Here is a 12,535-nt window from a genome sequence, read left to right on the forward strand (position 1 = left end):
AAGCAGTTAATTCATGTCTTCCAATTGTACAAGCTGAGAGGTATCCGTAATAATATGACTGGACAGCACTCTGTCATATCCATTCAAACAATGGTATCTTAAGATATGAGCAACATTAGCTACAAAATGTCTAGCAAATTGGTCACATCTGTCTTTTCAGGGCTCAGGTTTTCAGGAGGCCCTTCACTATCCAAAATATCTTTCTTAGATGACATTAAGCAAATGCAATGGTGATGAAGAATAAGGATCTCTTCACTGCCACCACTACCACAGTATATAATCAAAGATGGATTTTTAACTGTGTTCAGTCATACTCATTAAGAGTCTTTTGACATTTACATTCTAGTAATGACCCAGTCATTTCATTGCCCTCAGCTCCCAAAATACTGAGGAGCTGATACAGCTCTACTACAAGTAGTTACAGACATTTGGGACCAATCATAGCTAGAGCCTGGGTCATCCCCTTACTCTAAGCAGAGAGAAAGGTCTCAGTATGATCACTGGCTAAACTTGCAGGAGACTAAACAAGAGACTTCAGAAAACCATCTTGATTCATAAATCTCCTGGGGCAGAACATTAAAATCTGCCCACCACTCCTGCAGAGTTTACAGACAGCCTGAGGGTTAATACTGATCAGGTAAATGATCTGTCCATGTTATTCTCATCTCCCAAAAAAATCCCTACTCTCTTTCTTTCATTTAATTTAGACGAAACACACCCACTGGATTCATTGGTACAATCACTTACTTCCTAGCTTATTTAACAATTTTGCTAGCTGTAATTTTGGCTGGAGAATTGTGTGTTACTGTTTCAGAATGAAAGGGTTATAGCTCTCTCTTAACAAGTATGTACTGCACACATATAATTAGACTCTATCCTGGAGACCAATTGCGACATATCTTAGCCAGCACTGGTGAGTCATGTTCTTAAGCTGCAAGAGAGAACAGCAACCCCAGTTCTGAAGTTTTAATGTCATGTCTTTTGTCCTTTGCACTGTAGTAGCTTTCATTCAGATTAGCTAGAGGGAAGAGTTTTCTTCCAGCTCAAGTAAAATGGCTTGATGTGAAGCATGTGGGATTGAGAAACCCAGTTCTTCCAAGGCCTCCCAGAACAGAAATAACATCCAGGCTTCAAGAGAAAGAAACTCATATGGGGCTTGACTTAAATCTGCACATAGCTAGATATCAAGGAAGTAAACATCTGAGATTTTGTGAAAAGGTTCCATGCTAGTGGAGGCCAAACATTTGGACAATATATGGCTGAAACCTCATGTGTTTTAATTTGCTTGCAAGTACTAATATGATGAGACATGTGTTGTCAATCAGTATATTAAAGAAAGATGGGGTGGGGTAGAATTACATGGTCAAGATAAAGTTGTATGTGATCAACAAAAAGTTGCACGCATTCATACAAAGAAATGTATCACATGTTGACTGGTATCTGGAACTGGCTCAAAAGAGTTACTTTAGGAAAGGCCAAGGTTTTCAGCATACCCCAGTGGGAATTTCTCCTTTTAATTTGAAAAACCAGCAAACAGTCTTACTAAAAGGTGCTTTTGAAAGGTGCTGCAGTTACAACAATGTTTTGCCAAGGAAGTGGTTTACCAAACACACCTGGGGAGGAAGGACACTACTATTCATCTGTCCAGCTAGGTGATATTCAACCTGTTCTGGAGGGGGTTGCACTCCCCCTAAATGATTGGGTTTGTAATTTGGGGGTGTTCTTGGATCCAGAACTGTCACTTGAGGCTCAGGTCAACTCAGTGGCAAAAAGCACCTTTTATCAGCTTAGGCTGATATATAAACTGCGCCTTTATGTGAACAGAGATAGCCTAGCTATAGTAGGGTGACCATATGAAAAGGAGGACAGGGCTCCTGTATCTTTAACACTTGTATTGAAAAGGGAATTTCAGCAGGTGTCATTTGTATATATGGAGAATCTGGTGAAATTCCCTCTTTATCACAACAGTGAAAGCTGCAGGAGCTATACTAGAGTGACCAGATACAAAAAAAGGCAGGACACCTGCAGCTTTAACTGTTGTGATGAAGATGAAATTTCACCAGGTTCCCCACATATACAAGTGACACCTGCTGAAACGTCCTTTTCAATTCAACTGTTAAAGATTGGGCCCTAAGATCATCTTCAGGGGTCCTTTTTTGTGAGCCCCTGCCAAAGGATATGAGGCAGGAGGAGGGCCTTCTCTGCTGTGGCACCCCGGCTGTAGAATGAGCTCCCTAGAGAGATTTATTTATTTATTTATTTATTTATTTATTACATTTTTATACCGCCCAATAGCCGAAGCTCTCTGGGCGGTTCACAAAAATTAAAATCATAATAAAACAACAAACAGGTTAAAAACACAAATACTATATACAGTATAAAAAGCACAACCAGGATAAAACCACGCAGCAAAATTGATATAAGATTAAAATACAGAGTTAGAACAGTAAAATTTAAATTTAAGTTAAAATTAAGTGTTAAAATACTGAGAGAATAAAAAGGTCTTCAGCTGGCAACGAACAGAGTACAGTGTAGGCACCAGGCACACCTCTCTGGGGAGCCCATTCCACAACTGGGGTGCCACAGCAGAGAAAGCCCTCCTCCTAGTAGCCACCTGCCTCACTTCCTTTGGCAGGGGCTCACGGAGAAGGGTGCCTGTAGATGATCTTAAGGTCCGAGCAGGTACATATGGGAGGAGGCGTTCCTTCAAATAACCTGGCCCCAAACCATTTAGGGCTTTAAATGTCAATACCAGCACTTTGAATTGGGCCCGAACCTGGACTGGCAGCCAATGAAGTTGTAAAAGGGCTGCCCTGTTTTGTACCAGCTGAAGCTTCCGGACTGTTTTCAAAGGCAGCCCCACGTATAACGCATTGCAGTAATCCAAACAAAAGGTTATCAGAGCATGGATAACTGTAGCTAGTCTATCTCTATCCAGATAAGGGTGTAGTTGGTATATCAACCTAAGCTGATAAAAGGTGCTCTTTGCCTGGCACCTACATTATACTCCTTTTGACACGAGGTGAAGACCTTTTTATTTTCCCAGTATTTTAACAGTTTATTATCAGAGGCCTTAGATAGACCTACCAGTCTAGCAGGACGGAGGGATGAAGATCTCGTGATATTTTTATCACGAGATCTCCCCCTCTGTTCACACGCGGTGCGCAACAACCTCAGAGGGAGACGCATTGCGCCCGCCATTTTGTGCTTTTTTCTTAAAGAAGATGCACACGAGCGCTTGTGTGCAAAAGGTAAGGTTGTTTTTTTTAAAAATATTTTCCCCACCCCCGATGGGCGCAGTGATCCTGAGGAGTTCTGCGCCCCGTGTGCAGCTCCCAGCTCCTCACTAGTAACCGCAAGGAACCAGGAAAAACTGTGACACCTGCACATACGTTCCGCGGTCTCGGGCTCAGCCCAAGACCATGGAAAAAGCGGGCCTAAAGTGTACGGCAAGATCTCAGGGTAAGGGAGGGATCGTACCTCCCTATTCCCGGGATCCCCTGTGCGTCATGAGGACGCACAGGGATGATCTTGGGGATCGCCCCAGGATTTCACCCCATCTAGCTAAGTCCAGAGGCTTTTAACTTTGCTGTTTTAAAGCTGTATTTTAAATTTGTATAAAACTCTGCATTGCTGCTCAGTTTTATCCTGGTTGTGCTTTTATATTGTACGTTTATATATATTTTTTTACAATGTTGTTTGTTCAATACTTTGAATTCTACTTCATGATTTTAATTTTTGTGAACTGGCCTTGAAGCTTCAGCTATTGGGTAGTATAGAAATGCAATAAATAAATAAATAAATATTCAAACACTATACGTTGAAAACCTACCTGCACAAACTGTATAGTTATGTAGGTCACGAGACCCTAGTTTATGTTTACAACACATATTGAATCCTTCCAACATCCCTGTTTAATATAGAGAACCACTGAAAAAGCCATACAAGCCAAAATAAACAAAACCCACAGAGAAAATGTTAGGTTTTCAAGCCTTTGTAGCTTGAAACCCTTTTTCCAATATATCCCATAACTCACTTATAACTCATTTAGTATGAGTCCCTCACACATTAACCGTACTAATTCGAGCAATATCTTGACATACAGTGGCTATTACTAATAGCATTATTAATAATTTGTTTGTTGAATTTTTAATGTATGATTTACGTATTTCACCTGGTTTGGGTTCTGTAGTTTTAATGACATTATTTGTATGTGAATGCACATAAGTACATTGGAAGTACAACAAAAATTGTAATATTTACATTAGAGAAATATACTTATTTAGACTCCTAAAAAATGGTTGCCAAGGTAAATTGATGTTTGTTTGTTTTCTGAGAAAGATAAACTTGAAAAAGGAAGTTACAGTAGCTTTAATTCCATAACACTGAAAAATGAATTCATCCATCCATAACCAAACTACCATGTATGGTGCTATGTAGCTCACGTTTTAGGTGTTAATTAAAGTAATTGCTGTTATATCTTTTCAGGTCACACTGAAACATATTTCTACACTTAAAAGCTAATGCATTTTAACTATGTTACCACCCAGTACACAGCAAGCCTAAAGCAATTTCACTTTAAATAAGTATCCATTGACTACCAGTCAACTCGAACACTCGCTTCTTTCATAAGCAGAGAGCACACGGCGAATCATAACTATGAAATTATTGTGAAACAAACACAATGCTCTCCTATAGGACATTCTATAATGCATTACAATAAGACTGAGTTAGGCTATAAGCTGCTCAGAAATTTTCGTAGCTATTCTTCTGTAAATGATAAGGAAGAGGTCCAGAGTGGCAGTATAATGCTGGATATAAACAATGGCATTACTTTAATGTGACTCTCCCTATCAGCACTGATTTTTTCTCTCTCAGGTATACCTAAATAGAGGTTCATTTTTAAGTGATCTCTATTGGATATGAAGTAGCAGCATGAATGTCAAGTATGGAGGAAGGAAAAAAAGTGTCCATCACTTCATTTCTCACAATTCCACGCTTAATTGTGCAGAGAAAACAAATCTGTGTTTCTGGCAACACATAGTTTTGGGAGGTTATGGCAACTGTAAGCTGCTGCTGATAACATTTGGTCTTGTCTGTTGGCTGGGGAAAACCTTTAAACTACATTCTGTCATGGCTTAATTTTGAAAATGCCTTCATATTTCTGCTATTTATAGCATTGTATCCTGTAATAAAGTAGAATGATTACAAGCTAAGTAAAGTTACTGTGTCCACTAACTCTATATTGATGAAACTGTCTATGAAAGCTTACACCATAGTAAATTTGTTATGAATATCATATGTGTTGTTGATTTCAATGGATCTACTCTATGGACAAATCTACTCCTGGTCATATCATTATGATCCCATCATGGTAATGCTATATCTCTCTTGTAGATTTATACCTCATAGCACACACAGTGACATTTGTTGAGATATTTTGGACAATGTGGAATAAAAAAGCAAGAAATTATTAGTATTAGTATTAGTATTATGTATTGCATTTTTATACTGCCCAATAGCCAAAGCTCCCTTGAAATAACTCTACAATAGTGGCATATAGAATGTGTAATGTGCCCCAACAGTTCTCAATGCATGTCAATACCGCTAGAATGTAAGCCTATGCGGCAGGGTCTTGCTATTTACTGTTGTACTCTGTACAGCACCATGTACATTGATAGTGCTATATAAATTAATAATAATAATAATAATAATAATAATAATAATAATATAAAACAGTAGTGTAGATTTAGCCTAAGGGCTCATCTACACAAAGCAGGATATTCCACTATGAAAGCAGTATATAAAAGGCAGGAGCCACACTACCGCTTTATAGTGATATTGAAGTGCACTGCAGGATCTACACTACTGCTTTATAGTGGTAATGAAGTACACTGACAACTGTTGGGGCCCATGACACATCTACACCAAGCAGGATATAACACTATGAAAGTGGTATGAAAGCAGTACATGGTATGTGTCATGGGCCCCAACAGTTGTCAGTGCACTTAATACCGCTACAAAGCAGTAGTGTGGCTCCTGCATTTTATATACTGCTTTCATACCACTTTCAAAGTGTTATATACAGCTTGGTGTAAATGAGCCCTTAGCCACAGCTGGAAGAAATTCATGCCATCTGCTTGGTGTAGATGAGCCCTAAGACTGATTAAGTCTGGATCCAACCCTCTTTGTTGAACTTGTGTTGAATTGAACTTAGCTCTTGACACGTACTTTTTTGAGAACTAAATGAATGCAGGTAGAGGAAAGCTGCAGCTTTACGAGTCAGCTCTGCACTCAGTCAATATGCATTCAGCAGAACATTTATAGAGTGCTCCTGCACACACAGTTGTTCACTTGAGAGGACCCAGATCTTCAAGGATTTCCAATCACATAGAGTGGTGTATGCACAAGGGGTTCTATAGATGTTTTAAAAACACACTAGCTGTACCCGGCGTAACATACGCCATTGTAGCATATCTTAAACTTTATGAATTAAATATCACTGTGGGGGTGCAGGCTGCCTGGAGGCTGCCAATACAGCGCCGTCTGGCAGACCTGGGGGGCAGGGAGGTCGGGGGGAGGGGGAGCAGGTGTCCCCCTCTCCCCGGGGTTCCTGTCAGCCTTGGGCCGCCCGCCCAGTTCGCAGGTGAGCAGCCTCCCACCTGGCCACCAAGGGTCCTGGATGTGCCTCGCTCATGCTCCTGACCGTGGCACTGCCCCCTTCATGGGGGGGGGAGCAAAGAGGCAGAAGGCGGTAGGATTACCTTGGAAAGCCCGGAGGAGTCGGGCGAGGGGATTAGCAACCTGTATCAGCTGACGTTACACGTTGTTACTGTTGCTTAGCAACCTGTATCAGCTAAAGCCTTTATGGAAACATACCTAAGCATTTTATAGAGAGAGATGTAGCTGGGGAAGAACTAACTACCATGCTGTTGCATACCACCCTACATACATTGGATAATGTGTTTAATTTCATGTAGAGAACAGTAAATACATGTTCTTTCAGAATAAAAAGTTGATAATAATTCCAGATAACACTATAAAGCCAGTGTGCTGTAGAGGTATGAGTATTTGATTAGGACCAGGGGAGGGGGGAATCCTACTCAGTCATTAAGCTCACAAGGTGACCTTGGCCATTTCATTTTAACCTACCTTATGAGGATGTTGTACTATTTTGAGAAAGTTTCTAGAAGATGGAGAATAGTTGTCACCCAGAGGAACACTGCTACATAAAAAAGAAACCCTCACCATCTGCTACAGCCACAAAGGGTAAGTGTCCCAAACTTTGGAGGAAACTCTGACGGTCCCACATATACTACTTTTTCACCTACCTTTTTCACCTTTGCCCCACTGAATTTCTAACTGAAAGTTCTCATTCGATAACCTTTGGTTAGCACTATGAGAAATTCTGCTGCGTTTTAAATCAGCATATTGCTAATTATTAAGGGAGATAATTTATTACCCTACCCTGTGCCTGTTTGCTTTCTCTTCCCCTCCTTATTGTTTTATCATGGTTTTATTAGAATGTAAGCCTATGCGGCAGGGTCTCGCTATTTACTGTTTTACTATGTACAGCACCATGTACATTGATGGTGCTATATAAATAAATAAATAAATAAATAAATAATAATAATAATAGTATCAACAGCTGTTTGATTTATTGTTGCAGACAACCACGATGATCTTCTTAGAACTAGGATAAACCTGAAGAGTACCTAGTTTCTAAAAGTTATTAAAAGTTAACTGTGAGTTTATTAATATCAGGTGGAATGATTATAGGTAGTAGCTGATACAGAAATTTCAGTAGCCTCTATATGCCAACACGAAGCTTTGGTGTATTTAAATCATGTAGCAGCATTTCCAGGTACATTCTGGACCTCCAAGCAAACAACAAGCTTCAGAAAGCCATGTACTGCCACGAGCAGCTACAACACTTTTTTCAAAAATCTAAAAAAAGAGGAGAAAACCTCCTTAGTGACCTCAACTTTTTCCTGAACCAGAATAGAAGCTGAAATAGTAACCTTAACAGGCCAGCTCCATCCTACTCAAAGCCCACACAAGGAAATAAGCTGAAAACCGAGTCTCTTGTGAAGGCAAATCATTATTTTGCCCAAAAGGAATATCCTGCTTTATTCATCTTCCAGCTATTTGATAAATTATAAAGTACATTGCAACTTTTTTTGTCATACAATATTTGCATCACAAGCTCCAGTCCTATTCATGGATTCATTCATTCATTGTAATAAGCACAATAGAATGGAGGTCATAGCTAAACTGTAAAGCGAGATACTTTTGAAAACCTGAAACCTAACATCTATTCTATTCACATTTTAGGCATATTCAGTTTTTTTTCATCTAAGCAATGCCTGAAGTCAGTCCAAAATGTCTAATAAGTGGAATCTCTCTGATGGAGAACAGTATCCCAAAAGCTAATTTTCAAGGATTAAAGGGAAATGGGTTGGTGTAATTTAGTGTAGAAGACAAGTCAGTGGCCCCATTCAGAAGACACCTTAAACCATGGCTTTAAACACAGTGGTTAACCCAGAAAGCTGGGCTGTGTTCAGAAGACACCTTAAACCATGGCTTTAACCATGGTGAATAAAGCAAAAAGCCTTATTCCCCATGGTTAAAGCTGCAGTTTAAGGTGTCTACTGAACAGGCCCAGTATGTATTTGCAGTGTTAATAGACTAATCCTGAATGCACTTTTTGGGAAGTAAGCCTGGTTGACTTTAGCATCACTTTCCTTTAATCATCATCAGTGGCTATTAACAACAAAGGCATGGAAGGAAGACAGAGAAGGATCCCTTCTAGCACCTTGGTGCAGCCTCTTATGAGATTTTGAACCCATCAAAGCTACAGAGTCTGACACAGGTTTATAAACTTGAGAGTGAGCACTGAGAGTGGGGAACTGCAAGGCATTAGAACTATAGTTATATGCAATGCCATGATGAGTTACTATTTGAACTGATGCAATGAAGTGCATTTATATAGTTGCCTTATAATACTCTTCCACCACCACCACCACCATATATGTGGCATCTGATCGATGGTCGACAAGGGCAACAGTCTGCTACACTTAATACCTATACTGTATTACAAGACCGAACAAGAGTCTACGTGAGCTCTTGTCAGTGAAGTTCTAATTCCATAATAAATACCTTTAGAGTGCAATCCAGTCCACATACTTGGAGGCTGCCAAGTATCCAATGCAGAGCAGAGGCTCCATATTCCAGCCACCCTGCATTGCTATTACACAGGAGATTTCACCCATTTAGCATCGGCACTTCAAGAGGCGGGGGGGGAAGCTTGGACAGCCATAGGAAACAGCATACTACAGTCGCCATGGTCTACTCCCCTTCACACCCACGGGAACACCCCCTTTTCCCATGTTCACACTCCATTTTCCAAACATGGAGAGGTAGCTGGCATGGTTTTCTCCATGCCAGCTTTAAAGGGGTGAGGGAAGGGTGTGTGTATTTTGCTATGCAATATTAAAACCAATCCAAATTCTGGGTATCTTTCCACCAAGGACCTTGCTAGACCTACCTGAAAATCCGGGGGTGTGGAGGGGCCAGCCCATGCTAGAAGTAGTGCGGGCTATCGCTCCTATCCACACGTCAGACGCGATGGGGTAAAGGAAAGCCCTGTCATGTCGGCCATTTTGTTTAATATCTTAAAGGGGCCGGGTGCGCAGAAGTGCACCAGCGACTAAGGTAGGCGGTTTTTTTTGTTTTTGTTTTAAAAAGGTTCCCCGCTCCCCCCTGCCCCTGATTTCCCCACCCTGGTTGCGTTCCCCCCCCTGCAATCTCCGATTCCACCCCAACTGTGACCTCCGATTCCCCCCATCCCCCCTGGCTCCGATTCCCCCCCATCTCCCCACCCTACCCAGATGGCCACAGTGCTCCTGTGGAGCGCTGCGTGCCATCCACCGCTTTTCCAGGCTACTCACGAGTAAATGCGGTAGCCGGGAAAAGCGGCAGACTGGTCTACATGACCGCACTCTGGGGCTCAGCCCGAGACCATGGGAAATACCGAGCCACAAGCAGTGCCGGTTACTCCGGGGTTAGGGAGGTTTGACCCCTGCCTGAGCCGGGATCCCCTGTGCATCATCTGGACGCATAGGGATGAGCCTGGGCCTCGCACTGGGCTATCCCGTCGTCTAGCAAGGCCCCAAGAGAAAACTAATACATGAGGAGAACAATTCTATGACCACCACCCCTTGGACAGTGTCAGTGTTCTCCTCATGTATTATTTTTCTCTTGGTGGAAAGATACCTGGAATTTGGATTGGTTTAAATACTGCACAGCATAATGCACATACAAAAACCCTTTTTGGTTCATTACTACATAAAAAGCCAAAATTAAATCTCAAAATGTTACACTGGATAACAAACTAAATGTATCCATCATTAGGAAACAGAATTACACACGTCTATTGATTTGGGGGTTTGAAAATGAAATTTGTTTGATGTAATCTGTTTTACAAATGAAATGAACATTGACCTTCCTGACTTTGTATTGACAATATCATCCTTAGATACTCAGACTATTCGAAGCAATTGTCAGAAGAAAGGAAAGGGCATAATTTACAGGCTTCTTTGTAAGTTTTTTCAATATTAGTTTTTTCAATATTTTTTTTTTCTTTCCTGTTTAGCATATGCTTTTTATATGCACTGGAGAATCATCTGTGCAAACCAAAGTACCAAAATGAAAAAGAGAAGCATGTACATATGAAAAATATGTTGGGAAACAGTTTTCTTATACAAATACAGGTGGAGTGTTCCTGTCAGAAAAAATAAATGATTACTGAAAAATATAGCTCATACTATGATACTCTGGCATATTCATTAGCTTTTAGCTTGAAATAAAACACATTGCAATTTGCCTGGCTTCCAAATGATACTCATACTGTGTTTGAACTGCTGATTAAGTGATTCTTTCCTTATTTGCATAGAATAAATCAACTTTACCACTTACTACAATATATAATTAACATGGTATGTCAATCTTAGATAGTTGGGTTGGTGTTCTTAAATAAAGAGTCAAGGCACGTTTGCTTTCAGGGTGTCAAGTGTGTTACTGTTGTGCTTATGAACAATTTTCAACAACCACAGCCTAATTTTCCAATGAAAAGGAAGGTTTTGCATTGAGAGGTAACAAAACTGTATTTTTTTTAGTTACTGGGCACTATCCTGCCAACCTACCTTTCATATGTTTGTTCCTTTTCTAAGCCCATAAAATAGTTTTGTCATGTCTCTGCCTCTCCATCATGAATCTTGATTTTATTCTGTCTTCTTTGTAACCAGCATTCAGGCAACTATGCATATATATCGCTATCTCCACCTGTTTCTGGGAAAGACAAATCTTGGGTGCTTCTAGACAAAAGGCATTGTGCTATTGCATCTTTTCTTCCTTAATAGGTTTTTTTTCCCAGTAAGAAAAAATTATGGGAAAACACAGGAGGATGACAGAACGAAGACACCATCATCAGGATACACTCCTCTCCTCCCAATAAAATTCAGTGAATGCTGCAGTGCAATGGCACAATAAAAGCCTTATCTGGAAGCAGCCCTTGTCATGGTCATACATGCCTGATTATGTAAAGCTGCTTCCAAAAACTCCAGCTAATGCAGCTGGAATGCTCACTTGGGCTAGATTTGGAGCATATTACCTTTGTGTCATATCAGTCGCATTGGCTGGTTCATTTCCAGGCACAAATGAAAATGCTGGTCATTTCCTTTAAATCTTTCAAAACCACAAGTAGACCAGAGACTGAAAAGCCTGGGTTTGAAAAAGAAAGGTCTGGGCTGTCTACTGAAAAGGGGGAGTTTGTGGGAATTGGTTTACATGTCCAGGAGTTCCACAGTCTGGGGCATTCAGATGCTGAAGCAATCTCCTCTCCATTTCAATAGAGGTTAGAGACTATTCCCAACAATCAAGCCTTGTCACCATCAGCTGGTAACCTTTCCAACTTGGCAGCCGCAATTGGAGAAGATAAAGGTACAAGGATAAAATGAAAGCTGCTTAGCAACACATGTGTCAGCCACAACATTTAGTTCTGGCTTCAGTGTTGGACCTACATAAACCTAATTCTATGCTGGTAGTGCAGAGTAAGCACAGGTAACAACCATTTCATATGAAGCATCTGTGCATCCTGTCAGTAATCTTCATATGATAGGGTGACCATATGAAAAGGAGGACAGGGCTCCTGTATCTTTAACAGTTACATAGAAAAGGGAATTTCAGCAGTTGTTGTTTGTATATATGGAGAACCTGGTGAAATTCCCTCTTCATCACAACAGTTAAAGCTGCAGGAGCTATACTAGAGTGACCAGATTTAAAAGAGGGCAGGGCACCTGCAGCTTTAACTGGTGTGATGAAGAGGAAATTTCACCAGGTTCTCTATATATACAAATGACACCTGCTGAAATTCCCTTTTCAAACTACTGTGAAAGATACAGGAGCCCTGTCCTTCTTTTCATATGGTCACCCTATCATATGACAGTGCAACCTATAGGGAACTGACACAGCCAGC

General features: G+C 40.7%; 1 protein-coding gene across 4 annotated transcripts in view; it reads right to left on the reverse strand.

The window, feature by feature from the left end:
- The window catches only part of LOC134395511 (contactin-4-like), a 637,778-nt gene that overhangs the window by 569,090 nt on the left and 56,153 nt on the right, over positions 1–12,535 (reverse strand). The window lies entirely within an intron of this gene.

The sequence above is a fragment of the Elgaria multicarinata genome, chromosome 3, assembly GCF_023053635.1.
Source record: "Elgaria multicarinata webbii isolate HBS135686 ecotype San Diego chromosome 3, rElgMul1.1.pri, whole genome shotgun sequence".
In the NCBI taxonomy this organism is placed as follows: domain Eukaryota; kingdom Metazoa; phylum Chordata; class Lepidosauria; order Squamata; family Anguidae; genus Elgaria; species Elgaria multicarinata.